Genomic DNA, 27,458 nt, shown 5'->3' with positions numbered 1-27,458 from the left:
GATAACATGAATGTACAAGAAAGCAAAAGAATGTTAAACTCAGAACTAAACTTTCTGTAAACATGTCTATTTTATAAGAAGGTACATCCAGAAACCTTAAAGTCTACTGAGTGTTTACAGTACATAGAAATATAGTAATGATTTTAGGCTTTGACTTTGGGTCATCTGGATACTCAACTTGAGCTAACACTTAAGTTTTCCGGTACTCATATGACCCCTCTTTAATTTCAATGGTTCTAAAATTTGTTTGCAAAATAATATCCACTTGAAAGTTAGAATAATTTTCGATAAAATAATACAAACATTGTCATGGGCTGATCCTTGAAGGCTAGATTAAATGGGTGAAGTGAATGGATGAAAATGTATTTTTGAAGGACATATTAATGTGCTACAGAAGTAAGACTTATATGACTGGATATGCGTCAAAATGCATTATGGATCTAAAAATACAACAGACCAAGACTGAATATGTAACAAAACAGTGTTTGTTATGGAATCACACTACAGTCCATCCCAGGTCGCATATTTTGCACTGAGGTAGTTGCTGGTGGTCAGACGCAAACCCATAAGGTCTGGATTTTAAAGACCCTCAGAACCAGCTCCTCTGCCAATTAAAGAACTTCTATTCTTGGGCATGCAGAAATTGTGTCTCATCATTTCAAGCAGAGCACTTTTTGGAGACATCAGCTGTGCTCTCTCTCTGTCTCTCTCACTGTTACTCAGTCCCCATCTTTCTGTGCAGCACCACCACCACAATCCAACCATCCACTGTGCAAATCCTGCTGACTACGCCAACTGTTTTGCTGTAGAACTGCACCATGATCCATTATAAGTTGCATGCTTTGCACTGTGCTAATTGCTGGTGCTCAGTCATAATCCCACAGTGTCTAGACTACTAAGACCCTCAGAAGCAGTTTCTCTAAAGAGAAAGCCATAGATGAACTTACATTCCCAGGAATGCAGAGATTGCCTGTAAGCACTACAAGGAGAGCCTTCCCTGGTGACGTCAGTTGAGCTCTCTCTCTTATTCAGCACAGCACCGCCACTGCACTACACCCGTCCACATTTCAAATGCTCCCAACTATACCAAGCATTTTAGTGTGGAATCTGTGAGCTTTGGGTGATTCCTTTATTTACCATATATTATGGTAACATGGGAGCTCAGCACAGTTACAATAAGCAGGGTTCAGGCTGAACTGAGACAGCATTGAATGCACATCTGAGTGGACATGTTACGGTACTTGGGATAATCAGTTTATAACTGCTAGTTAAGGGTATGTTTGTTACATCAGTCAGTCTTAGATAGATAGATAGATAGATAGATAGATAGATAGTTTACTAATCCCAAGGGGAAATTTACATACTTCAGCAGCAGCATACTGATAAAAACAATATTAAATGAAAGAGTGATAACAATGAGAGTATAACAGACAGACAATAACTTTGTATAATGTTAACGTTTACCCCCCCGGGTGGAACTGAAGAGTCACATAGTGTGGGGGAAGAACGATCTCCTAAGTCTGTCAGTGGAGCAGAACAATGACAGCAGTCTGTCTCTGAAGCTGCTCCTCTGTCTGGAGATGATCCTGTTCAGTGAATGCAGTGGATTCTCCATGATTGACAGAAGCCTGCTCAGCTCCCTTCGCTCTGCCACGGATGTCAAACTGTCCCTTTGCTAGTCTTGCTGAACTCCAGAGTATGACCTTTGTATGGAACAGTCTACACTTTAGCATCAAGTAAAACCTTGTTAATGTTAAACATTTCTCCTTCATCCTGGTTGGACATTGCCTTCCTTCCTTCCAGCTCTGACTTGCCTGGACTAAACATTGCAGTCCCTTTTATGGAGGACCCGGAAGCACTTCCAGTGCCAGAGCTTCACCTGTTGGAAGCACTTCTGGATCATACAGAAGTCCCAAATAGTGTAACTCCTTGTAGCAGCCCCTTGTGGCACCCACAGATCCCAGCAGGGCTGCGCTACCGGACTACAATTCCCAGCATTCCCTGCTGGTGCACAAATGGGTACCTATATGTGGGGCTGCTGCCATCTAGCGTATGTGGGGGAGACAATAACCTGAATATATTGTTCTCACCCATCCTTTCATATTATCGGTGTCTTGGCTGGGCAAGGTTCCCAAGTCAACTCCATCTGGGATGCCTATCCTCAGGTGTCGTTCCTTCACACTATTCTATGAGTAAATATAAAATGTACAATAGACCAGTGCTAAATGTATAATGGATAAGTATAAAACATGGAGTACATTAGCACTGAATGCACTAAGGGGAGTAACATATGTGTAGGCAGAAATGTAATATGACGAACATCACAATGGGAGTAGAATGGCCCTAAATCTGCAGTACAGCCAGACTGAATGTCAAATACTTGGTAAAGCAGCACTCAATCTGCAGTAGAGTGACATTAAGTGTGCTGAGGAAGAGTATCAAATATGAAAGTGATCTGTGTTACCCATTCTATGGATGGTTCACACATGTGCAACAGATCAGAATGAAAGTGTATTATTGATAAATATCAAATGTAAAGAAGAATAGCATTAAATGCAATTATGATGAATAACACATAACAAATATGGTAGACTCACATTAAATGAATCAGAATGAAATGTGTAGCATTAAATATAAGAGTGCCAGACGAGCGTCAAATATGCAGTTCATGGATGGATGTCTGGTTAAAGAGATGTAAACATGCTGTTGATCAGCACAACACACAGCTCCACATTCCAGTGTTTAGAAGCCGTCTTTATAGATTATGGCACATGACAGCAACTTTCCAAGAATTCCTTGAGACTTATGTTGAAAACTGTGACCCAGTCATTCTGTGCAAGCTATGCAAGAATAGTTTTTAAATAGTCACCAGCTACCAACAATGCATGCCGAGCGCTACTGAGTTACAAACCACATTTTTAATGATTATGGAAAACATTCTTACTCCCCTCAGGATGTAATCCAAAACTCAAGTATGCATTGCTTTCGCGTGACACACGCATAGCCTCCAGGTGTCATGACATTTTTCACTTTCTGCTGTTGCAATCACCTTTACATGAGATTAATCCAATGCTATATTGATTTAATAACCTATTAAAGGAGTAAAATTAAGATTGTGCATAACAAGCTTTATTTGGGAGCAAATGCTCAACACTTTAATTACAAATCATTCAAACTCTGCAGTTATAATTTCTGGTGACTTCAACCATGTGACTTTGGAAGGAACAATGACAAACTTCCATGAGTATGAAAGTCTTACTGGACATGGACACGAAAAACAAATGCTAAAGATGCCTTTAATGTAAACCTGTAGCACCAATGGGCAGATCTTACCACAGTGTGGTCCATCTTACTCCCACCTACAAGCCCGTTATTAGACAGCAACACATCACCATCAGTGCAGTGAGGAAGTGGATCCTGCTGGCTGAAATGGTTCTTAATGACAGCTACCAAACGATAGACTGGGACACGATGTGTGAGTCACATGGGGAGGATATTGACGGACTTGCTCACAGCATCACAGACAGTATGAACTCCTGCGTTCAAACAGCAGCTTTCCAAACAGCAAGCCCTGGATTGCTACAAAGCTAAAAAGTCTTGTGAATGAGAAATAAAGATTATTCAAATCTGGTGGCAAAATGGCACTGAAATACATACAGCGCTTGCAGAAAGAAAAGCTGAATGAAGGAACAGAAGTTTACAGAACTAAAATAGAAAACAATTTCACTCAGAATAACATGGAAGATATTTGGGTTGGACTTGGTATAATTTCTGGACTCAAACAAACTAGGGCTGAAGTGCTGGGAGGGAATGTGGACAAAGCTAACGTCCTAAACCAATTGTTTTATAGAATTTTGCTCCTTCCACCACCTTATAATAGCCTGTCCCTCAACTCCACCTCTGCTGCAACAGCAGCTCCCTGTACATATTTTACTCTTACCACTTCATTTGTCCACCTTCGACCATCAGTATGGGCTGTCCATAACTCATGAGACAACTGAGGAGGCAATGCACAGGTAAAGATAGATAGATAGATAGATAGATAGAAGATGTGGGACCAGATGGAGTTAGTCCTCCAGTACTTAAAGCCTGAGCTGACCAGCTTAGTGGTGTCCTCTGCTTCCTGTTCAGTCTGTAGCTGAGGCTTCGGAAAGCACCCTGCTGTCCTGCGTTGTTCCACTTCTAAAGTACTGAAGGCTCCTGTTCATCTGATGACTACAGTCTCATGGTACTTACGTCCCACGTCATGAAGACCAGTTTTTGACTAAATGTGTTCTCTCATGAAAGACCACTCAGACACACTGCAGTTTGCCCATTGGAAAAAAAATTGAAGTAGAAGATGCAGTTACCTATCTGCTCCACGAAACTTCAGTCCACCTGGAGGAGGCTGGCAGCACTGTGAGGACTATGTTCTTTGAGTTCTCCAATACCATCTAGCCATCCATATTAAAGAATCAGCTCAAAGATATTCAGGTGGATGAGCCTTTGGTGTTCTGGATAATAAATTATCTGTCTGGTAGACCACTGTTTGTGAGGCTCAAGGACTGTGTCTCTGAGGTGGATGTAAGCAACACTGAAACACCACGAGGAACAGTCCTGTCACCTTTTCTGTTGTCCCTGTACATCTCAGACTATAAATATAACACCGGGTCATGTCACTTGAAGACATTCTCAGACAGACCTGCACTGATAGGGTGTATTGACAGTGAGGGTGAGTCACAGTAATGGAGTCAAGGAATGGATTATTTTGCTGTGCCAAAGAGCCTCTACATGCAATCACAATTCAGGGAGCTGATGTGAAGGTGGTGCCCCTCTATGAGTACTTGAGGTTCCACATCAATGACAGGCTGGACTAGTCTTGTAACACAGAGGAGCTATATAAGAAAGGGCAGAGCAGACTATGTGCTCCAGTAATGGAGGCAGTGACATGCTTTACATGTTCTACAACTCTGTGATGGCCAGTGCGATTTTCTGCACTGTGGTGTGCGGGTTGGTAACATCACTTTAAGAGAAGCCCACCAAATCAACAAGCTGATTAAGAAGACCGGATCACTATTGAGGTGCTCACTGGAGCTGCAGGAGATCCTAGTGGAGAAGAGAATGGCAACAAAACTGATGGCCATTATGAACAATGCTGCACATCCCCTCTGTGGCACACTACCATTGACTTGAACCTGGACTTTCAGCCAACGATTTTTTCAACAGAAATGTATCAATGAGCACTACTGGATTCCTTCATACCTACAGCAATGCACCTTCATAGCACATCACTGGTTAGGTTAGGAGCACGCGCTGTTAGCGCATTGGCTCACCCACCACATGACGAACCAACTCAGGAGCCCAGATTGGGACCCGAGTGTAGCCATGTAATGGGTGACACCTCAGGACCACACTAGTTCAGATGGCTGGGACTTCTCACTTATCTTTAGCTAAGTTAGAAGGATTGTTTTTCTCTTCTTTTTTGTAATTATGTTGTTGTGCTTGTTATAATATCTCTATATTTCTTGAGTAAAAAGCTAAATTCCTCTCTTTGGGACAAAGACAACAACAAGGTAAATGGTGCAATGGCAGTGCCAATCGAATGGCAGAGCGATTAAAACATTAATAACAACATTAGGAATTCCAGAAATGGTAAAAAACAAATACCAGCATAAACTAATGACTTACCGTCCGGAGATAGTGTGCAGTCGCAATCCCCATTCTGATGAAAATGGTGTGACAGTTTAAGGGTTTCCTCACACCCTTGTACCCTCAGACCACACGTCAGACACCAGATAAAAGTCCAAATAGTTATTTATTATAATAATACAGTACACAAAGCACCCTCCACTCCCAAATACTCAATAAACCAATAAACAATAACCAAATCCTCCAATCTCCCAGACGCTTAGCCACCCTGCCTCCCAACTCAGCTCGTCTGTCTGGGATCTCCCACAGTCCTTTATACTCCTTGACCCGGAAGTGTTTGTCCCTCAGTCCATGTGACTTTCTATCACTTCCGGGTCAGGTAAAACTTCTTTTCTTCATCCCGAAGCACGTCATTTCTTCTGTCCATGTGAGTGGGACGCACTTCGAGTGTAGGGAAAATAGTCCCTGGGCCTCCCTGCAGCGACTCCTGGCGGCCCCCATGGTATCCAGTAGGGCTGTGCATTTAAAGACCACTGTCCATAATTCCCTGCTGGCATTTGGGGCACCTCTACGCTGCAAGGAGGGCTCCATCTGGTGGCCTGGAGGTATTGGCTGGGGTACATGGCCGGCCATATCTTACAATGGGTAGGTGGATATTACTTTAGTCATTAAACCTTTTCTTGCTGTAAGATTAAATGGACACTTTTTCTTTTTATTATGAATTAATTAATTATTGACCTACTGTAATTTAAGTATGAGGTGTGTCCCCACAACAGACTGGTACCTTATCCAAGGTCAGTTACTGCTATGTGCCCAGTGCTGTCAGGAATGGCTCCTGGTCCCAACAACCCTAAAAGTTTGGTTAAGTGGAGTTCAGGAAATAGACAGATGGATGATCATGCAGTGTGGCACGAGATCTAGCAGCAGCAAAGCTCAGTGACATTGTCGGATTATATAACTTTGTTGGCCATCAAAGCTTTATCAAAGCATTATTGGCCTGAATATTTGCATAAAGGTATTACTGTAGCATGTTTGTAATAGTAACAGTAAGTATAATGGAGCAAATCCATCCATCAACATTTTTTGTGAATTGATTGCTGGGTGCTGGAGCCTGTTATAGCAGCACTAGGAGTAAAGCAGTACCCAGCCTTGGGTGGGGTGCCAGCCAGTCCCAAGAAGCACATATGGTTAAGGAGTGTGCCCAGTGGCCTTGGGATATGGAGAGGTTGATGAATAAGTCTTCACCTTTAACTAACTTGATTTCCTCTCATAAATTTGATTTTTAAGCTCCCGACTCATCTTCACAATCTGTCCAAACTGAAATTGAGCACTGGAGTTTTGTCCTCTGTTTTTCATAGCTTTTTATGGAGTCATATAAATATACAAAGGCGATTACAGTGCTTGTTTTGACTCCCTGACTGCCAGGCTGTGGTTAGCAGATGCTGCCAAGGTCAGTTCCCACAGAGCTCCACTCATATTGTTCAGCTTTTCCATTCACACTGTTTTTTCTGTCTCTCTTCTGCTCAGGTGGTGACAAAGCTTATCTTTCATTGGCTTTTTGCCAGGTAGCTTTACCGTAACAGTGCAGGGGGGGAGGACAAGCGGTCTACTTTCAAGCGGACTGTAGCCATGACAGGCAACCACAGAGATTTGCTAACACGGAGCCCTTGCGTGCGCTTTTTAACCCAGCTTCTGTTATTTTCACTTACTGTCAAAGGGGAAAAGAAGTGGAGAAAAAGGCGCCTTTGTTTCCACCTCCCTTCCTACTTTGGAATAGCTTGGAAAAAGCTGACATGAGCCTGAATTGAATGGGACGGGAGAGGAACTGAGAGCTCCTTCGTGTTCTGGCAGAAAGGGGAAAGAAAGTGTGCTGCTGAATAAAAGTCCCTGAACACTCAGTGGATTGTTCCTCCCTTTGCTCTTTCTCGTTTCTCACTTGGAAGAACAAATGCCTCCTGTGTTCCTACCATTCCTGCAGTTCAAAGGCAGAGATGACAGAATAGGGCATGCAATAATTTTTCCCTTTAAAACAAAAAAAAGACCATCCCACTGGATTGACCCCAAGGCTGCTTTAAAGTGGGTAATGGTGTTTGACCTGAAGCTGAGAGATAAGTGCTGATGAACAAGTCAGCGAAATAGTCCCCATATGCATACTTATCCTGAAATCAGCACAGCTGAAGGAATTACTTTAGGTCATGGTTTATTTAAAAAATGAAACATCATATTGTCAAATCCGCAGGATTAATATACAATACTAGCTCTGTAAGCCCGTGCTGTAAAAAGACCAGGTTCCTAGAAACCATGGATTCTGGCACTTCAATCAAATCAATCGCATCAGTTCTACATTAGCAGCTAATTGAGGTTCTCCTTCCTTGGAGGTTTTGTTTTGCTGATGTGCTCACCTCACTTGTGTATTAATGGCTAAGCAAATTTCTCTTTCCTCTGAGGTTTCATTTTGCCAATGTGCCACCTCTGTTGTCTAACAGCGGCTAAGTGTGTTTCTCTTTCCTCTGAGGTTTCATTTTGTCTACGTGCTCGTCTCCGCTGTCTATCAGTGGCTAAGCGAGTTTCTCTTTCCTTGGAGGTTTCATTTTGCCGATGTTCTCACCTCGCTTGTGTATTAGTGGCTAACTGAGTTTCTTTTTCTTTAGAGGTTTAATTTTGCTGATGTATTCACCTTGCTTGTGTATTAGTGGCTAATTGAGGTTCTCCATCCTTGGAGGTTTCGTTTTGCTGATGTGCTCACCTCCGTTGTCTATCAGCAGCTAAGCAAGTTTCTCTTTCCTCTGAGGTTTCGTTTTGCTGATGTACTCACCTCGCTTGTGTATTAACGGCTAAGCGAGTTTCTCTTTCCTCTGAGGTTTCGTTTTGTCTACGAGCTTGCCTCCATTGTCTATCAGCGGCTAAGTGAGTTTCTCTTTCCTTGGAGGTTTAATTTTTCTAATGTGCTCACCTCGCTTGTGTATTAGCGACTAATGAGGTTCTCCTTCCTTGGAGGTTTCGTTTTGCTGATATGCTCACCTCGCTTGTGTATTAATGGCTAAGCAAATTTCTCTTTCCTCTGAGGTTTCATTTTGTCGACGAGCTTGCCTCCATTGTCTATCAGCAGCTAAGCGAGTTTCTCTTTCTTTGGAGGTTTCGTTTTGCTGATGTGTTTGCCTCACTTTTGTATTAGCGGCTAAGCAAGTTTCACTTTGGCGACAGACTCGCTTTCTTTGAGTGTCAAGCTGTAGTCTCGCACTTCCGGGCCGGACATAAAGACACACACATTTCCATGCTTAGACGTTTATATATAAGATTCTGGAACTGATATTCACTCTTTCATTTGCTCTCAAAATATTATAATATTAAAATACAGTATTATATGGTCAATTACAAAGAATGTAAAAGTAAAAGAATCAGGGAATTAGTGAGTCACCATTAATGAGGTTGGCAGGACAAAACAAAAAACAGGACTCTTGAGAGTATGAAGGTTTTAGCGTAGGGTCAATAGCTTGCCATTTGAACTTGTCTAGTCGGTGTTTTTGTGGTTGAACCTTTGGAGGTTGAACAGGAAAGCATTTCATGGGAGAGAGTAATGACCTTCATCTTGTGAGACATGATTTCCTTTTCTCTGGGGGAGAGATGGGATAGGTATTAGGCATGTTAAACGTTTGGTGAAATGATTCAATATCCTAGTGAAAATTGTGGCATATGAAGGTGGGAGGGAAAGGAATTATTTTGAGGTGATAGGAAGAAAATGATAAACCAATGTGAGGAAGACATTGGCATTGCACCCTAGTGTTAAGGACATGCAAGGTACCTGAAGATTATGGTGAGTCAGAAATGACAGAAGATGAAAAGAGGGCAAGAAATTGTGGTCAACAGGAATAACAAGGGTCAAAAATACCAAAATCAAAATGAGAATGAGCAACCAGGAACAAAGGGGCACAAGTCAAGTTAGAAGCGGTCAAAACCAAAGACCAAAACATGGCACTAAGGCCTACTTGAATTTGAAACTCAAGAGAGTGAGAGTATTTTGTGTTCACCAAGAGACAACTACAAAGGTGAGCAGCGCCATATTCATAGGGAACTTCCTGTGATGTCACAATCATGACAATCACAGCAACGTGGTAACTGCAAACAGAGTTGTTTAAATATGGAAAATCAGGAATACAAATAAAGCTTTTTACTTCTCCAAATGTCAGAATTACTTTCTAAATGAATCAAATCCAAATAATTAAAAAATATATGTGTGCATGTTACACTTGGAAACTCTACATTTACTTCTACCAAACACACATGGCACTGAATCCATGACCTGTGAAAGAACCAAAATCAATTGCTTTAGCTGATTAGCTCCTTGTAAGTTGGAATTAGGCGCCTGCCTATTATAAGTGGCTTCTCTGAGCAGAGGAAAATAACGACATAGAAAAGTAAACATTATATTTAAGGTACAATCAAAACCCAAATGTCACATTGGCACACTGACCAAATGCTTTCCTAAAGATAAACAGGCGGCAATAAGATTCATTGTTCCACAACTGAAACCAGAAACGTGCATTAAAAGATTTGCATACGCCCTCTGGGGAAATGAAAAAATGATGAAACAATGACAAGCAGCTGTGACTCTACAGCTTGCAGAACAGCTACTAGAACAACATAATTACCTGAGCAACAAAACACATAGGCTCCAGCAGACCCCTGTGACCCTGATCAGGACTAAGTGGGTTAGAAAACGACTGACTGACACTGACAAAGAAGAAAGACGCAACTGTTGAAGCCGACACCTGGTGGGAGACACCTCTTTCCTTTGCTGTCTTAGTTGCTGGAAGGAAGAGTTGCTGAATCCTACTAAAACTCTAGCAACTGAACACTTGGCCGAACAAAAAGCAAAAGCAATAGTTTAAACACACATCTGTGAAGCTCGCCTTGCCATGCTCCAATCGCATATGGGGGTTATTTGAGCACAGTGAGGGCTCATCATAGAGGCAGGATTATTTAAAGGGTAGGAAACTGTAACGAGACACCGACGCTAAGAGAAGAATGTCCTCCAAGTAAATAAGTATGAGACATCCAGATAACTGTTAAATGCATGGAAAATAGCATATCATCCACAAAAGGACGGGCGAGAGGCTGAGGCAAGTGCTAAATCATTGAGAATCTTGGTAGGTACGTTGTACTTAATCAACAAAGGGGTTTGTATGCTGTAATCTAATCTGTACCCTCCCTGGTGGTATTTTAGGGCTTTGCCCCAATGATCACTCCAGTACAAGGTTAGCATATCATTTTTGAATATGCTTCAGAGAATATGAGTAGCAAATAAGAGAGCTTTATTTTGTACCTGGACCTTGCTGGATGTTAGAATGTAAGAACAATTTTGATGGGAACCGGCCATTTAGCCCAACAAGCCCATCCATCCTATTCACCTTAATCGTCTACAATAACATCACGTTGAAATTTCAATGTCCCTAAAGTCCTACTACTGTTCTTGGTCATTTATCCCACATGTCTTTGGTTCTTTGCATGAAGAGAAACTTCCTAACATGTGTCTGAAACCTGCCCTTATGAAGTTTCCAGCTGTGTCCCTGTGTTCTTGTTGCTGAATTTATTTTGAAGTAACAGCTGGGATCCACTGGACTAATTCCTTTCATAATTTTAAACACTTCCATCACGTCACCTCTTAATGTCTGTTTGCTTAGACTGAAAAGATTAAACTCCTTCAATCTCTCCTCATCGCTCATACCAATAAGTCCCAGAATCTGCCTTGTCGCTCTCCTACAGACATACTTTATGTCTACTGTGCTATTTTTTTTATAGTTTGGTGACAAATGTGGACACAGTAATATGGTGGGGGTGTGTTGCTTGGGCTTCATCAATGATTTATATAATTTACACATAACCTCTTCCCTCATTATATATAATCTAACATCCTATCTGCATACAGTCTTGATGTACGGTAGATAAAGAAAAGTTCACTATGACTTCTAAGTTCTACTCATAAGGGATACTTTAAAGTTTCTGACCTCCCGTTGTGTATTCAGATCTAACATTTTTTCTTCCTACATGTAATACTTTACATTTGCTTACATTAACTTTCATCTGCCACAGATCTGCTTAGGCCTGTCCAAGTCCCTCTGTAACAATTCTGCATCATCTGCCCTTCCACTGAGTTTGGTATCATCTGCAAACTTAAACAGTGTGATATATGGCCGGCAGTTTATCCCAGCCAATACCCCCACACCGCTAGATGGAGTCCTCCCTGCAACATGGAGGGGCCCCAAATTCCAGCAGGGCATCATGGACATTGGAGTTTTACTTCACAGCCCTGCTGGATACCGTGGGAGCTGCCAGGGGATGCTGCAGGGTGGCACGAGTATTTTAATAGCCCGGATGTACTCCCTAATCACAGGGACAAAAGGAATGAAGTACTTCTGGGCTGAAGAAGAAGAAGTTTTCATCTGACTCGTAAGTACTATAAAATCACATGGACTGAGAGAAAGAAGCACTTCTGGATCAGGGAATATAAAAGGACGATGGGAAACCTCAGCAGACTAGGCTGAGTTGGGTGGGAGTGTGACGAAGCTGCTGGGTGGAGTGGAGAATTGTTTATTGTATTATTTTTGTGATTATTATAGTAGATTGGAATGGATTGTGGACGGTGGAGGTGCTTTGTACACTTTATTGTAAAAATACATTTATTATTGGGACTCTTACCTGGTGTCTGAATGTGTTGTCTGAGGGTTCAGGGGTCAACAGAGACCCCTACCTGCCTGTCACAACAGCTTACTGGTTATATTCTCTCTATGTATAAATCTTCTACAAGAAGCAATATGCTTTTGAGTAAGTCATCACATCTAGCATATGACAGAAAATTGGAAAACAAATTGCTTCAGAAGACAAAGCTATGGGTTGTTATAAACATTTTAATATTAAGTTAAAGCAACAGAAACTTACTACTTAATTTGCACAATGTGAGGTTGTGGCCCACTGGCACCTTAATGGAGAATGGCCACTAATAGTCAGTAAGTTCCTGCTTATCTAGGTTGAATTTCTTCTTCCATAGATCTGCCCAAGCCTGTATGCTTTCTAAGTCACTTTGTAAGGTCTTAAGCTGGTTTGACATCATCTAGATGAGTATCAGTGTAAGTCCGTAGTGAACTGACATCTGTTACAAGTCAAACTTAGCTAAGTAGATCCCACTTTGTACTTCATTCACCTGGCTCACCAGCTTTTAAACCATAGTAGCAGTTGATCTGAATCGTACTTGTACTTGTGACACTTCTGATGTCATTATGTATTGAATCAATCTTAATTTGTTTTTACCTTGTAACAAAAGCCATTGATCTGGCTCACATCCAGTAGAAATTTGTCGGCACCAGAAGTGTCTATCACATACGAAATGTTAGTAAAATTGAATTGAACCGAATTTGTACTGCCTTGAGGTAAGGGAGATTTTGATCTGGTTCGCAAATGCTTAAACACTGGGCAGTAGCAATTGATCTGGATCACGAGTTCACATTAACATTTGTTAGTGCAAGGTGGATCGTTCCCAATTGGTATTACCTTCTGAGACGGAGCCTTGATCTGGATCACAAACGTTATGATTGGTTAAACTTAATCCAGATCCCAATTGCTAGCATTTAATCCAGATCAAAAGATATTAGACAGCTATCGGTAGTGTTTGATCAAGATCAGTGTTGCTTACTTGATTAGAGACTGAGAGTCCGGCGCCTTGTTGGTAGGCTGCATGATCCAGAGTGCCGTGGAAAGAGTAAGTAGTAACAAGTACACGTCTAACATTTTGGCTACTTTCCATTTTTCCTATGGACATCTGTTGATGCTGTCGGATTCTTGTGGTTTTCTTCTTCCTCTGGTTAAATTATGAATGGTGCCTTGTTATACCATAAATTTCCAACCAGACTTTTCCACAGTTTCTTGTTGCTAGTGTCTGACATACTGAGCAGAGGTATCTATCTGCAAGTGCAAGACTTTGAGTTACGAATGTGACTTTACACTCATGAATGCCATCCCGATGGCTGACTGAGTTTCCCACTCCTTCATTTTGATTTGGATGGCCATACAGCTCTGTATTGTTCTCATACAGCTCTTTAAAATCTCTGTGTCGCTAGTCTGTTGTGTTGCTGGTCATGAAAGGGCATTTTTAACATACAAAGGAAAGCAATAATATGGTTGCAAGGTAAGGCAGCTCGAGTGTTTGAGCTCAATGTCATGTGGGCTGAGTGAGTCTAATAAAGAAAAGAAAGCGGACAGCTGTATGAAAATGAAGGTGTGTCTCAAAGATAACATTCTGTCAAGGTTACCCTACTTTTAATGGCGATTCTCAGAATACAGGATATGATAAAAGGATATGACAGAGGCGGATGGAGAAGGAAGCCGTCACTGACTTTTCATCACTTTCATATTTCTCATGACAATGATTAAGACCTGCTGGGGGCCTAACAGTGAGGACGGGAGTAGCAGACCAGCTGATTCGGCCATAAGTGTAGCGTGTGAGAGTAAAAATGGCAGCAGAGGGCCACTAAATAGAGGTTTATAAAGAAGAGAGATTGCTTAAATGTGTAACTTTATACAAGTTGGTGTATCATGTGTTAAATGGCACATGGCACGCTGACCGTGACTGCGCCTTTTACCTTTAGTCAAGTCAAGTCTTTCTTGTTAGTAGTTGTCGTGTGTATTTGAGGGGACTGATGTTGCTTGGTATGCTTGTTTATTTATGAAGTTTCACTAATTTTCCTCTTAGGGTAAATGAAACCCATCCACCCATCCATTATCCAAACCACTATATCCTAACTACAGGGTCACGGGGGTCTGCTGGAGCCAATCCCAGCCAACACAGGACGCAAGGCAGGAAACAAACCCCAGCATTGGTGCCAGCCCACCACAGTAAATAAAACCCTGTCTGTCTATTACCAGGATGAGCCCAATCCTGGCAGCATCAGGGTCAAGGCAGGAACCTGTCCTGGATGGGACACTAGAGTCTGCTTGTGCTCTGACTTTTTTATTCTTCATTTGCTTGCCTGTTAAGAATTTTAAATTCTTTATTGGCAGTTTTTATTAATGAGAGTGCCATTAGATGTGAGCTGTGTATATCAAAAGGAATAGCACCAAATCAGCCATAATGCAGTGTACATGGCATGTGTTCATCATTAAATAGGTGAGCTGAATAAACTGAAAGTAAATAAAAAAAACTAAATATGTAATGATTTTGACAAAACACAAAATAGATAGATAGATAGACAGATAAATAGATACTTTATTAATCCCAAGGGGAAACTCACATAATATAAAATGACTCTGAGGGAGTGGGAGGCTTTATTTGATGCTTTGTTCTTCAGCCTAAAGAATTTAATTCTGATTAAGATGTTGGTTGTAACACAAGCTGTCTGGCATCAGGACTGGCCACTCTGGGCTAAGGCATTAGACTTCGACCTCAAGATTCATCCTCCATTGCTGACCCATCTGTAAAAATATTTATAAGGAATTAAACTACAGGTACCTGATACCATCAGGTGTGGGCATTAATTATGTTGTTAGTCATTTGTACCGTGTGTAACTGGGTTTTACTTGTGAAGTGTTACAGCACTCGGAGCCTGCTGTAGTGTAGCAGTACTTACTGTCTATGCATTTCATTTCTCTATAGTGCAGTGATCACTGTTACTGGGCACTTAACAGATTAAGTAAAATCAATCGGGTATCACAACCTGAGTGCCTCTAAACGGGTGCTTCTCAAGGGCACTTCCGAGACCCACTGTGGCTACACGTTTTTGTTTCAGCCCATTTCACGACTAGTCAGTCATTTTATCTTTAATTGACCTCATTGTTTAAGTAGCGGCTCTTTTATTTTAATTCACTTATTCTTCATTCAGAAAAACGCTCTAGTATGAAATTTACATTGATAAGAAATTATGAAATTATTTGTAGTTTTGCCATTTGAAGCTAAACGTGGTAGTTCTCTTGTTACTTCACTTTTTCTGTATAGTTTGATACCTTCATTGTATCATAATAATGACAATTTACAAATGGAGTAGGTATAAGGGGGCAACAACACTGATAACCGAAAGGCTGTCACTGTCTCAATGTCAAACCCAATAGTTTGCCCATCAGTACAGAATGACTTGCTATATATAACCATAACACTTGAAAAATAGGAAGGAAAACTGATGACAAAAACTGACATGATGAAACAGAACAATGACGAGCATGACAATCTTAAAAATTAAGAACAAAAAATGAAGTAATCTCACGTACCATGCATAAATGCTTGTTAGATTCCAAAAATGTAAATAATAATAAACAGAAAATATTTATGTAATAATGTAAGAATCTATCTATCTATCTATCTATCTATCTATCGTGCCTTTCATTCTATCTATCTATCTATCTATCTATCTATCTATCTATCTATCTATCTATCTATCTATCTATCTATCTATCTATTATATAGTGCCTTTCATATCTATCTATCTATCTATCTATCTATCTATCTATCTATCTATCTATCTATCTATCTATCTATCTATTATATAGTGCCTTTCATATCTATCTATCTATCTATCTATCTATCTATCTATCTATCTATCTATCTATCTATCTATCTATCTATCTATCATGCCTTTCATTCTATCTATCTAAGTAAAAAGTTAATTAAGCCAGTTTTGATTGATGCCAAAATAACCGCTAGGCTCGAAGATATGAGGAAACCGGGGGTGTTGTGGCCACCTAGTGGTTAAAATATAGAAACACAAGGCTGTTGATTTTCTGTGAGATGGGCTAACTGAAGTACCTGTGATGCCAGTCACAAAATGCTCTCTGATGTCAGTCTCGACAGCACGTTTATGTCGCTATGTCAGGTGGTTTACTTGACAGTCATCTTTATCTGAGTCACATTACCGTCTCACAACACTGATGTTAACCCAAGTGTAAGCAGACGTGCCACGCAACATCGACAGACTGAAATATTGATTGTGTACAAAAGCTATTGAGAATATTGGGGTGACAGATTTCCTACCAGGGAGCGACTATTCAATCTGCTGGCAGAACTGCAGCTATGGATGTGTAAGTCACTTTGGATAAATAAATGTAATCCTCCTTTGTACTTGAGAGGCGGTATGGCCTCCCTACTATCCACATCCCTACTCCTACCAGTGTTAAAACTGCACAAACATGAAGATGACTACTTTACATTATAAACCTGTGAGAAAAGCACTGGCTCTGTAGTTAAATAAAAATGTAAAGCAGCCAAAGTCCAAAAACGAGTCAGAGGCAAGCTTGGCCAAACATGGGCCCGGGCCAGACCACTCTGCTGTTATCTCGCTTCAGGAGATTCTCGTCTGTCTCGAGCCTTTCACGGTATACACCTCACTGTACTGACTCACTGATCAGTACAACACACAGTATCAGTTTCAGCTTATCTGACTACAGCAGTCAAACAGCAGTGAGTGCGCAGCAGCATTTCAACTTGGGCTCTTAAGTTTTTCTGCTTACCCAGTGGACCCCGCTGCGAGTGATGCTTGCTTCTGTCAGGCAGTGATGTTATCTGGCATTTTACTGGTAAAGTGTGTTCTAGGGATCAACGCAGAAGAGAAAAGGTCTGTGATTCCGAGTCAGGACTCGATACGACAGGAATATTTTCATCTTATGACTGAACTCATCTCTAGTAATTTATCTCACATTGCTCATTTTCTTTGTAAAATACTTTTGATTGATTTTCACTTAATGACAAACTATTAAAACATACTGCACTACATCTTATTCTTAGCAGACCATAGACCTTCTCCCCAAGCTTTACTCCTTTTAAGGCTTTGCCCTATGCCAAGTGATTCTCTGCAATGAGTGAAAAGAGAGTGCATCCTGACATTACTGAGGAGAGCCACAAGGGGGTGCCATTGCTGCTGCTTCAAGCCTTCATTTTCCCAGGCGGCCCTGAAATCTGCCAGGGAGCTGCCAGTCACTGGAGAGGTTTGGAGCTTCGCCCTCTGGCTGGTGTGTGTGTGTGTGTGTGGATGGCTGCGCTCTCCCACTCCAAGTGCATGTCTGCATGAGAAGAGTTTGAGGTCAGTATGTTTTGCAATAAAATAAAGTTTCTACTATGACAGTAGCAGTAGAGACATTCATACTGTGTTAAGAACTTATTTTTATGTTTACTTAATAGGACAATGCATATACAATAACACACAATTCAGTCAAGGACATACTCATATAAGCCGTACATTGCGTTCCAAAAAGCAGAACAAAACACTCAAGAAGAAGTGCCATAATTGACAAAGAAAAAGCACCTAATGTCAGAGGCTATATGTCAGAAAATGCTGAGCGAGATTTGTCATATGTATTAAAACAACAAAAATCGAGCCAAGTCCTAGCAAGCTGTTTTACGATAACACTAATGAATTCTTGGCAAATTCAAAAACATTCTTCAACCATTTGTCAGAGAGAGAGAATTTCATTTTTCCAATTTAAGACAAAAATAAAACATTCCTTTCTCCAATGAGTTATGAGAGGTTGAATACGATTAGTCCAATTAAGTGAAGTAGGACTTTGAGTGAGCAATGCAGTGTAGGCCACCACTACAGGTTTTCCCTTTGATCGTGTTATCCCATCTAGCATTCTTGGTAAGAGGATGGGAGAGATCTTAGATCTGAGGCAGCCTGACAGACACATGTGAAGATTTGAGCCAAAATGGTCCGATGTTGAACACTTCAAAACATGTCCTTTATGGAGGTGGGTGCCTGTTGACAGCGTGTACACTTCCTATCGTCTCTACATACATTTTAGACAATTTCAGGTGAGATAAACAATTCCAAAGTGTCATCTTTAGCTGGATCACAGCATGCTTTGCACAAATTAAAGAAGAATGTATTTTATGAAGCAGTGAGTTCAATTCCTTATCTGAGATTCTAAAAGAAAGATCTTCCTCTTATCTCCTCTGAAGTCTTCTAGGCAAAAATTCCTTGCAATTTGTTTATAAACCTAGAAGCATTACCCGTATTGTCATTAAACTAGTCAGTTATGCTTCAGAAACTGAGATTGGTGGAAGTTGATGGCCGGGGCCCTTGCTCCGCTGGGACGCCTCCACGCTGGGAGGACCGGGGGAGCGAGTGTGGCCAGAACGTCACCTTCCCTGGAACGCTAGATGGCAGCCCCCCTGGGTTGCAGTGGTGCCTCAGACTCCCGCAGGGCTTCGTGGGAGTGGGAGTGGAAGTTTGCTTCTGCCCTGTTGGGATCCATGGGTGCCGCCAAGGAGTGCTGCAGCTGAGATAGAAGGTGCTGAGCCTTGGAGAGCAGCTCTTCAACCACACCCAGAAGTGCTGATGGAAGTAGGTCAATGAGCACCTGGAGCCAGCGTCGGGAGGAGGAGGATGGTGAAGAAGAAGAAGAAGAAGAAGCTGAAGCTTGCTGAGAGTGGAGGAGAAAAGAAAAGGACTGAGAAAATAAAGCAAAGATAAAGAGTTAAGAAGGTGTGTGTTTAGGCTGTTGGGGACACTATAAATAAAATTCATGTGTGTTTTTTGGACTTGTGCATCTAGCGTCTGTCTGTGTCGGATTAGCGTGTTATAGCGCCATCTACCTTCCACAGCGTATTATTTTTTACATCATTTTGGACTTGTGTGTAGGCGATGCATAAAGCATTTATTTCTGCAGTGGAAACTTAAAGAACAAATCCGTTTCATTTATTTCTAGTATGCAGTGCCTGTAAAGAGTATTCATCCACATCTTCTTGTTACACCACATAAAATCACAATAAATTCAATTTGGCTTTTTTGACACCGATCAACAGTAAAACACTCTTCAATGCCAAAGTCAAAGCAGATCTCTGAAAAATGGTCTAAATGACAAAGACAACAAAGACCTTTGGTAGCCATGACAGCCTTGAGTCTGTGTGCTCAGGTCTCTCTGTCTCTATCAGCTTTGCACACTGCAATTGTTTCCCCTTTTTTTAATAAAACTGCTCAGGTTCTCTCAGGTTGCAAGTTGATGGCAAGTGAAGAGCCTTTTTCAAGTCCTGCCACAGATTCTCGGTTGCACTGAACTCTGGACTCTGAGTCGGCCACCACAGGACACTCATATTGCTGTTTTTAATCCATTCATGTGTAGCTTTGATTTTATGCTTAGGGTTGTTGTCCTGCTGCAGGTTTCTTGCAGACCTCATCAGGTTTTCCTCCATGATTTCCCCATTTTTTGCTGCCTTCATTTCTCCCTCACAAGCGTTCCGGGGCCTGCTACAGAGAAGCATCTCCACAGCCTGATATTGCCAATGCCACCAGGGGTAGGGTGTGTTTTTGATCATGTGCAATGTTTAAAAATGGCGTTGAATCTGATGACCAGAAAGCTCAAGGTCTCATCAGACCTTAGAGCCTTGTTCCTGCTGACTTCAGAGTCTCCCATGTGCCTTCTAAGAAACTCTAGCTGGGATGTCACCTGTGTTGTTCTGATAGTGGCTTTCTCTTTGCCATTGTCCTATCAAGCTGCGACCAGTCAAGCATTTAGGCACCAGCTGTTGTCTGCATAACCAATGTAACTTGTTACTCCTTCGGACGTCTCAGAGGTCTCTTGGTTGGCTCCCTCACTCATCTTCTACCTGCACGATTACTCAGTTCTTGTACACGGCCCACTCTAACAGATTTTCAGCTGTGCCATATTCTTTCCCTTTTGTAATCACTGATTTAGCTGAACTCCAAGAGATGTTCAGTGACTTGGATATTTTTTTTTGTTGTCTCCATGCCCTGACTTGTGCTTTTCAGTCCCCTTTCCACAGAGTTGCTTGGAGTGTGACACAGAAACACGGGAACTTTTGAAATGCGTAGTGGCAACCATGTACAGTTGGCAGCACTGCGGAACAGGGACCTTGAGCTGCAAACAATCTCGCCATTTAGTAATTTAGTAATCAATTGCAAGGCAATCAATGGCAGCTGTGCGAGAATTGTTCGGTAACCGTGTCATCTCAAGATTCGGTGACATTCCCTGGCCCTCAAGATCACCGGATTTGTCCGTTTGTGATTTTTTCTTGTGGGGCTACCTTAAGAGTCGGGTCTACATGACTCGGCCAAGGACACTGAATGAATTGAAACAAAGAATTCAAGACAAAATTCGTGGTATCCCAGCTGAGATGTTGCAGTGACCAATGGGGAACCTCAGCAGCAGATTTGGAAGAATGCATATGTACAGGAGGACGCCATCTACAGGACGTAATTTTCAGACATTGATAATTTGGATTACTGTCTCTTAAAAGGCGAGTTGTAGTGGTTCAATTGCTGTCAATAAAATTTTTTTGATGGATTTCTTCTATTTTTATTGGGTTTTTTAAAAGTTCCCATTTTTCTAGGCCACCAAACTGACTCACCAACAAGGGATGTTTATGCTGTGTGGCCACAAGGGGGCTCTCCAGCTCCCCAAACACCAAACGCAAAGCCCCTTACATAAGTATAAAAGCACAGAAGAGTGTTTATTTGTGGGAAACCCTTCTCTGTAAGTGTTTCCCACTGCACCAAGCACAATACAGCCATCAAATAGCAAGCACACAGCAATGCTTTGTCTTCTCTCTGTCTTCGCTGTCTCACTCTTTGTCACTGCCTCCACTCCTCCACACAAGTGTTGTCCTCCTCCTCCAGACTCTGGCTCGTTCATGTAATTCAGGCGGTTCCTTTTTTTATTCATCCCCAGGAGTGCTTCTGCTGACACGACGCTGCATCTCCAAAGCACTTCCGGGTGTGATTGGTGCCATATGGAGTAAATCCCACAGCTCTCCCTGGTGGGCCCCATGGGACCCAGGAAAGCTGGCACTACAATACCCAGCATGCCTTGTAGGCACCCATGTGGGGATTCCAGCCTGGGTTTGCTGCCATCTAGCATCCTGGGGGAGACAAAGCCCTGTGTAAGCTGTCTCCCCCTGTCCTTTCAGGTAGAGTCCTCACAACTGCAATCAACGGAAACTCCTAGACTACAGACAGGTGGTCTCCACTGAACTAATCATGTGGCTGTAGCAGATTTGCCATATTTATGCGATCAATTATTTTGTGTTTTGTATTAGTAGCTAATTTAGATCACTTTGCAGGGATCTGTTTTCACTTTGACATTTCCTTGTTATAAATGCCAAAAGAGTCAAATTAAATCCATGGCGATTCAATGTTGTATAGTAATAAAATGTGAAAACTTCCAAGGAGCAAATACTCTTTATAGGCACTGAACATGCAGACTAAGTTGGCGTTTATGAGCGATTGTGGGTGTGTGCCCTTCAGTGGCCTTTCGATCTGTCCAGGGTTGGGTCCCACCTTGTATCCTATCGGCTCTGTGTGACCCCGAACTACATATATGCAGGTTGTAAAATAGAAGGATGGATGTGCTGTAGACACGGGAATTAAAAATAAATCAGACAAATGGTGTTTGTGTATCATTAAGGGTATGTGTGTGCGGTACTGCCCACCACTCCGACAGCCTGACAACCTCGTATTGACTCTATGCTGGTGGGCTGGTGGGCATATAACCCTCATCTCACTGCATGTGTGTCAGTCAGGGCTCCTCGTCTCAGTCTGTCTGCAGCGGTGCCCAGGTGCTTTTTCCAGTTCTCTTTCACTGTTGATACAACTCGGCTGGCAGCTGCCACTTGCCTGTACCCATTATCTGCTCCTGTTTCGCTGTTTTGAGGTCCTGTAGCACAGGCCCACACCTGGTGGAAAAGTACACAGGCTGTCGTCAGAGTCTTTATGAACACAGCAGCACTTTTAGTGTTAGAGAACAAGAGAGGAAGACATGAGGCAGATGGGGAAACCTCAGGCTGTCGACAGTCATGCTGTTTATAATGAGACCTGTGCACACCCAGCTGAGTGTTAAACCCTCCTTTATGTGTTTATAATGCCACCATTTCCCACAAAATACAAAGTACAGGCAAGGTGGGGCACAAGTAAACATACTCTTCATGGGCGATTTGGTAGGCAACATGACATGGCGGTGCTGTGGTTAGCACTAATGACTCACAGAATCAGCATCCTGGATTCAAATCTCATGTCTGCTTGGTGGGTGGGTGGGTGGAATTTGTATGTTCTCATCTTGTCTGTGTGGGTCTTTAGGTTACATTAACTAGGTGTGTGCATGAATGGCACCTGTAATGGACTGGTGATGTTTTCTACCAGCTCTGACATCAACAATTGTGAATTGGACTATGCAGGACAGTAAATGTTATGAAAGACCATTTTAGGTGGAATTACAGTGCCATCTACAGCTCATATCTATTAGGAAGACTTTAGTCTTCCTCCAGTCCAGTATGCCAATACTAAGTGTTTAAAAGTGTATTTTAAATACTGCTTTAATTATTAAAATATTCTTAATATGTGTGTCCTTTGTAAGGAAATTGATCGGTCCTGGCCAGTTTCTTCAATCATTGAGGGTTTTAACTTACTGCATGTGGCAATCTGTCTTGCTGGTTTGTTTATTGCATTACTTGTGAAGCTTGGTGTGGGAGTGGGACTTGCAGTGTCCCAAAAATAGTTGTGGTACCAACCCCGTTTAACTGCAGGTCAACACAAAAGGCATTAAGGTTTCAAAGAAATAAACAGATGCAATGGACGGCACGGTGGCGCAGTTATAGCGCTGCTGCCTCGGAGTTAGAAGACTCGGGTTCGCTTCTCGGGTCCTCCCTGTATGGAGTTTGTATGTTCTCCCCGTGTCTACGTTGGGTCTCCTCCCACAGTCCAAAGACATGCAGGTTAGGTGGATTGGCGAGTCTAGATTGTCCCTAGTGTGTGTGTGTGTGTGCCCTGTGGTGAGCTGGCGCCCTGCCCAGGGTTTGTTTCCTGTCTTGTGCCCTGTGTTGGCTGAGATTGGCTCCAGCAGACCCCCATGACCCTGTAGTTAGGATATAGCGGGGTGGATAATGGATGGATGGAATGCTTGTTCTGAGGTCGGCACGGTGGTGCAGTGGTAGCGCTGCTGCCTCGCAGTTAGAAGACTCGGGTTCGCTTCCCGGGTCCTCCCTGTATGGAGTTTGCATGTTCTCCCTGTGTCTGCGTGGGTTTCCTCCCACAGTCCAAAGACATGCAGGTTAGGTGGATTGGCGAGTCTAAATTGGCCCTAGTGTGTGTTTGTGTGTGTCCTGCGGTGGATTGGCACCCTGCCCAGGATTGGTTCCTGCCTTGTGCCCTGTGTTGGCTGGGATTGGCTCCAGTAGACCCCCGTGACCCTGTGTTCGGACTCAGCGGGTTGGAAAATGGATGGATGGATAAACGGATGCATGGGGGCACAAGAATGCAAAGATGGCAGAAAACCAACACTTCTTCTATCTACAGGTCTGACTGACAGCTGCTGAAGGCTCAGGTCACAAGAGTGACGCATCCATCCTGGGACGGACCAGAAAGGATGGGCCTTTTAGGAGTGATAGAGGCCTGGTCTTGGGGTGTCAAGGGAAATGGCAAGACAATTAGCGATGGTGTCCCCTCTCGCCTCGAAGTGGTACCGCATACCTGATCGGAGCTGGCAAGGCGATCCTCAGAGATGCACATGTGACAAATGTTGAAAAAGGTATAAACGCACATAAAATCGCTTTGTGTCACCTCAGACAGCTACAAAGGTCATGAAGGCAACACCTTCCCATCATGAATAGGTCATGAACGTGAACATTTACGTACACTGCCCATCAAAAGAATTCACATTTGTACATAATTCAACTTGTTACATTTTATTTTTATAAAATATTGGACTTTTTAATGTTAAAGTAAAAAAGCTCTCTGCAAAGTGGTGTAAATTCATTATACATCTAATTGAGACCATTAGATATTACCAGCTTTTTTAGGCATATGGTTAGCCATTTTTACCCCAGTAAAGCTGAAAACTGTAAAAAAAATGTTGCTTAGACTCCAAAACAGTAAGTCTCCTCAATCAGAATATGACTGTCCCGCGACCCAGGCTGACACAAAGCGAGTCCTCTGATTATTTAATTAATCAAATGCCATGCTGCTGTATACACTGGCATTCCCAGTGAAATGTTCATCCTATATCAACCCTGCCTGTTCTGACTGAGATTTTTCCAACTCTGCACCCATAAAAATTCACGCCACAGTATATATATTGTCACACTTGTGAACTTAGGGGTCACCGTCAAGGCTGTGCTGAGGTAAACAGTGTCACTCCTGGACGAGGGGGGTCGTTAACTACCTGTTACTTTTCCTCCTTTATCCAATGGTGGCAGGTGCCAGGACTCTCACATATTAGGAGGAAGAACTCATTGCCGTTCCAGGCGTGCAGAGACATTAGTTTTTGGGACTGTGCATGGTCAGTGCAAAGTACCTCCATTGTGGTTCTTCTCACCTCCACCTAGGCCAGGCTTCTTTGCTGTGCCTCTACCTGACACAGCCGCTCCTCCATTGAGCAGATCACCTCAGTGAGGTCCACGGGATTGAACAGATGTACTTGCCGACTACGCCAATGTCACAACATTGGATGGTCATGGGTTCAAAGGTTTGTGTACCAGACCAGTAAACCCCATTTATTTTTGGGATCAAAAGGGAAAAAAGACTTTAACAAACAAACCAGCGGTCAGCAATGCGTTCTCTTCCAAATGAGCTGTATAAGACGGTGCCATCTCTCCCTCAAGAGGGGTTCTTACAATGAATGCCTGTTTACAGCTTGTGAACCAAATATATAAGACTTGATACAGAAAGTCTGGGGCTTCCAGGGCCCTACATAAGGTGTGTTCAGTGATCTTCTGGCACTTGCCCCTTGGAGATGTTGAGGAAAAGGAACAGGAAGTTAGGAACAATGCCCTTTCTTTTCTCGGCGTGGCATTGTTTACACGTTGGTATCCCCTGGGAGGAGTTGTAGTAGGTAGCGAGGAAAAGGTTTAGACTGCTGCCCCTGGATGAATGGCAGAAAATGAATGGATGGATGGATGTGTTGGTCCAGTTGGTACTGCTGCTCCAGTGCCCTGGGTTTGAAGCCCATGCCCACTCAAAATCTGTGTGGAGTTTTCTCCAAGTATTCTGGTTTTCCTCCCATATCTCCAAATGTTTGGTTGACTGGTGATTTCACATTGGCACTTAGTGTGTGTGGAGGACTGGAGTGCTGTCTGTGGCTGTTTCATGCCTTATGCCCTTTGCTGCCAGGATTGGCTTCTTCCTTTTCTAATTGGATTAAGAGAGTTATGTTATGTCATATATACGCTGCACCAATAATAGCTTCTTTATTGTCTGTGTATCTGTGTATGTCATTTTTCAATAGTATCTTATATAGTATATCATCTATGAAAGTGAAATAGTACTTATTTGACTGACGCCTTTATCCAAGGTGACTTATAACATTTATGATACATTCAGTTCCATTTCCTTTGGTAGCAGAATTTGCACCCACAATCTCAGTATCCATCCATCCATCCAGTTTCTAACCCGCTGAATCCGAATACAGGGTCACGGGGGTCTGCTGGAGCCAATCCCAGCCAACACAGGGCACAAGGCAGGAACCAATCCTGGGCAGGGTGCCAACCCACCGCAGGACACACACAAACACACCCACACACCAAGGCCAATTTAGAATCGCCAATCCACCTAACCTGCATGTCTTTGGATTGTGGGAGGAAACCGGAGCGCCCGGAGGAAACCCACGCAGACACGGGGAGAACATGCAAACTCCACGCAGGGAGGACCCAATCTCAGTATTTGAAGTCCAAAGCTTTAGCCGCTACGCCACACTGCCTGCCTAGTAAAAGTAATGCTGTCACCTGGATAGAGTGTAGATTATATGTAGACAAAAGTGTATTGTTTAAAATAAAAGCCATGCTAGAACTACTCGATATGAGTGGAGCTGAAGCCACCATAGACCCCTTCATCAGTAAGGGTCCACATTGCAGCTAAGGGGTTTGGCTCTCCCACTGCCCAGGCTGGTGTGTTCTGATTATTTAATGTTGTGAATGCATTGCCCCAAATGTCCACTTTGTGGGCACACTGGCACCTCCTGTCATCTACATTTCTGTACAGGCGCAGACAGGTGGTCGATATGAAGGCCACCCAAGTCTGTTTAGAAGCCATTGTCACAGGTGCATTGGCTTTTGTAAGGTCCCATAGGAAAAACCTGAAATCTGAAATTGGCATGTCTGCTTAAAACATTCACCATTCCCCTCTTACCTGCTTTGGCCTACACAGTAAAACTAAAAAGAGGCTGAAATCTGTTTACAGTCAGCCAGAAAAGCTTACGGCTTGCAGCTGGCACCTCTTCCTGGGCATGGTGCCACTCCTAGCCTTGAGCTTGAGTTTCCAATAGGGAAATATAAACATATCAGCTCCATGCTTTGGACTTTAGTTTATCATTAGCTGCATGTTTGTGGCGATTTCCAGCCTCTTTATATGGGAATTGCTGTATAATGAGGGCAGCATGATGCCCAGCCTGCCTGCCACCCACAAATTTGCATGGCAGCAGGAAGATAATCTAAAAGGTTTTTCCTTTTTTATATGTTGTTTCTTACACAAAAGAAATACCAAAGAAGAACAAGACATCTTCTGCTGGCAAGGTGGGCTGGAGGGTGAAGGAAGGGCAGGAAGGAGATACACACCGCCATTAGTTACCCACAGTGTCAGAATGCAGAAGACAAAGTCCTCACAAGACCAACACTACTGTAAAAATCAGTTCCTGTCAGTTTTACGTCAGAGTATACGTCACACTGTAAAGCAGTCCCTCTGTAAAGGACTAAAAATGTAAGTTAAATTCTGCTCAGCTTACTTAGAAAGAGAGAATGTGGAAAAATAGCAACATTCAACTTTTTATCCAAGCAAATGAAGAAAGTGACTGTTTGTACAGTGCCTACAAATAAACATCCATCCATAATCCAACCCGCTATATCCTAACTACAGGGT

At 42.6% G+C, this 27,458-nt stretch overlaps 1 protein-coding gene across 3 annotated transcripts in view; it reads left to right on the top strand.

Annotated features, from left to right (window-relative positions):
* Window positions 1-27,458, top strand: part of sh2d3ca (SH2 domain containing 3Ca) — a 278,210-nt gene that overhangs the window by 88,404 nt on the left and 162,348 nt on the right. The gene's annotated exons all lie outside the window — the stretch shown is intronic.

Source organism: Polypterus senegalus, chromosome 9 (genome assembly GCF_016835505.1).
Source record: "Polypterus senegalus isolate Bchr_013 chromosome 9, ASM1683550v1, whole genome shotgun sequence".
Taxonomy (NCBI): domain Eukaryota; kingdom Metazoa; phylum Chordata; class Cladistia; order Polypteriformes; family Polypteridae; genus Polypterus; species Polypterus senegalus.
This window is presented reverse-complemented; position numbering and strand designations above follow the sequence as displayed.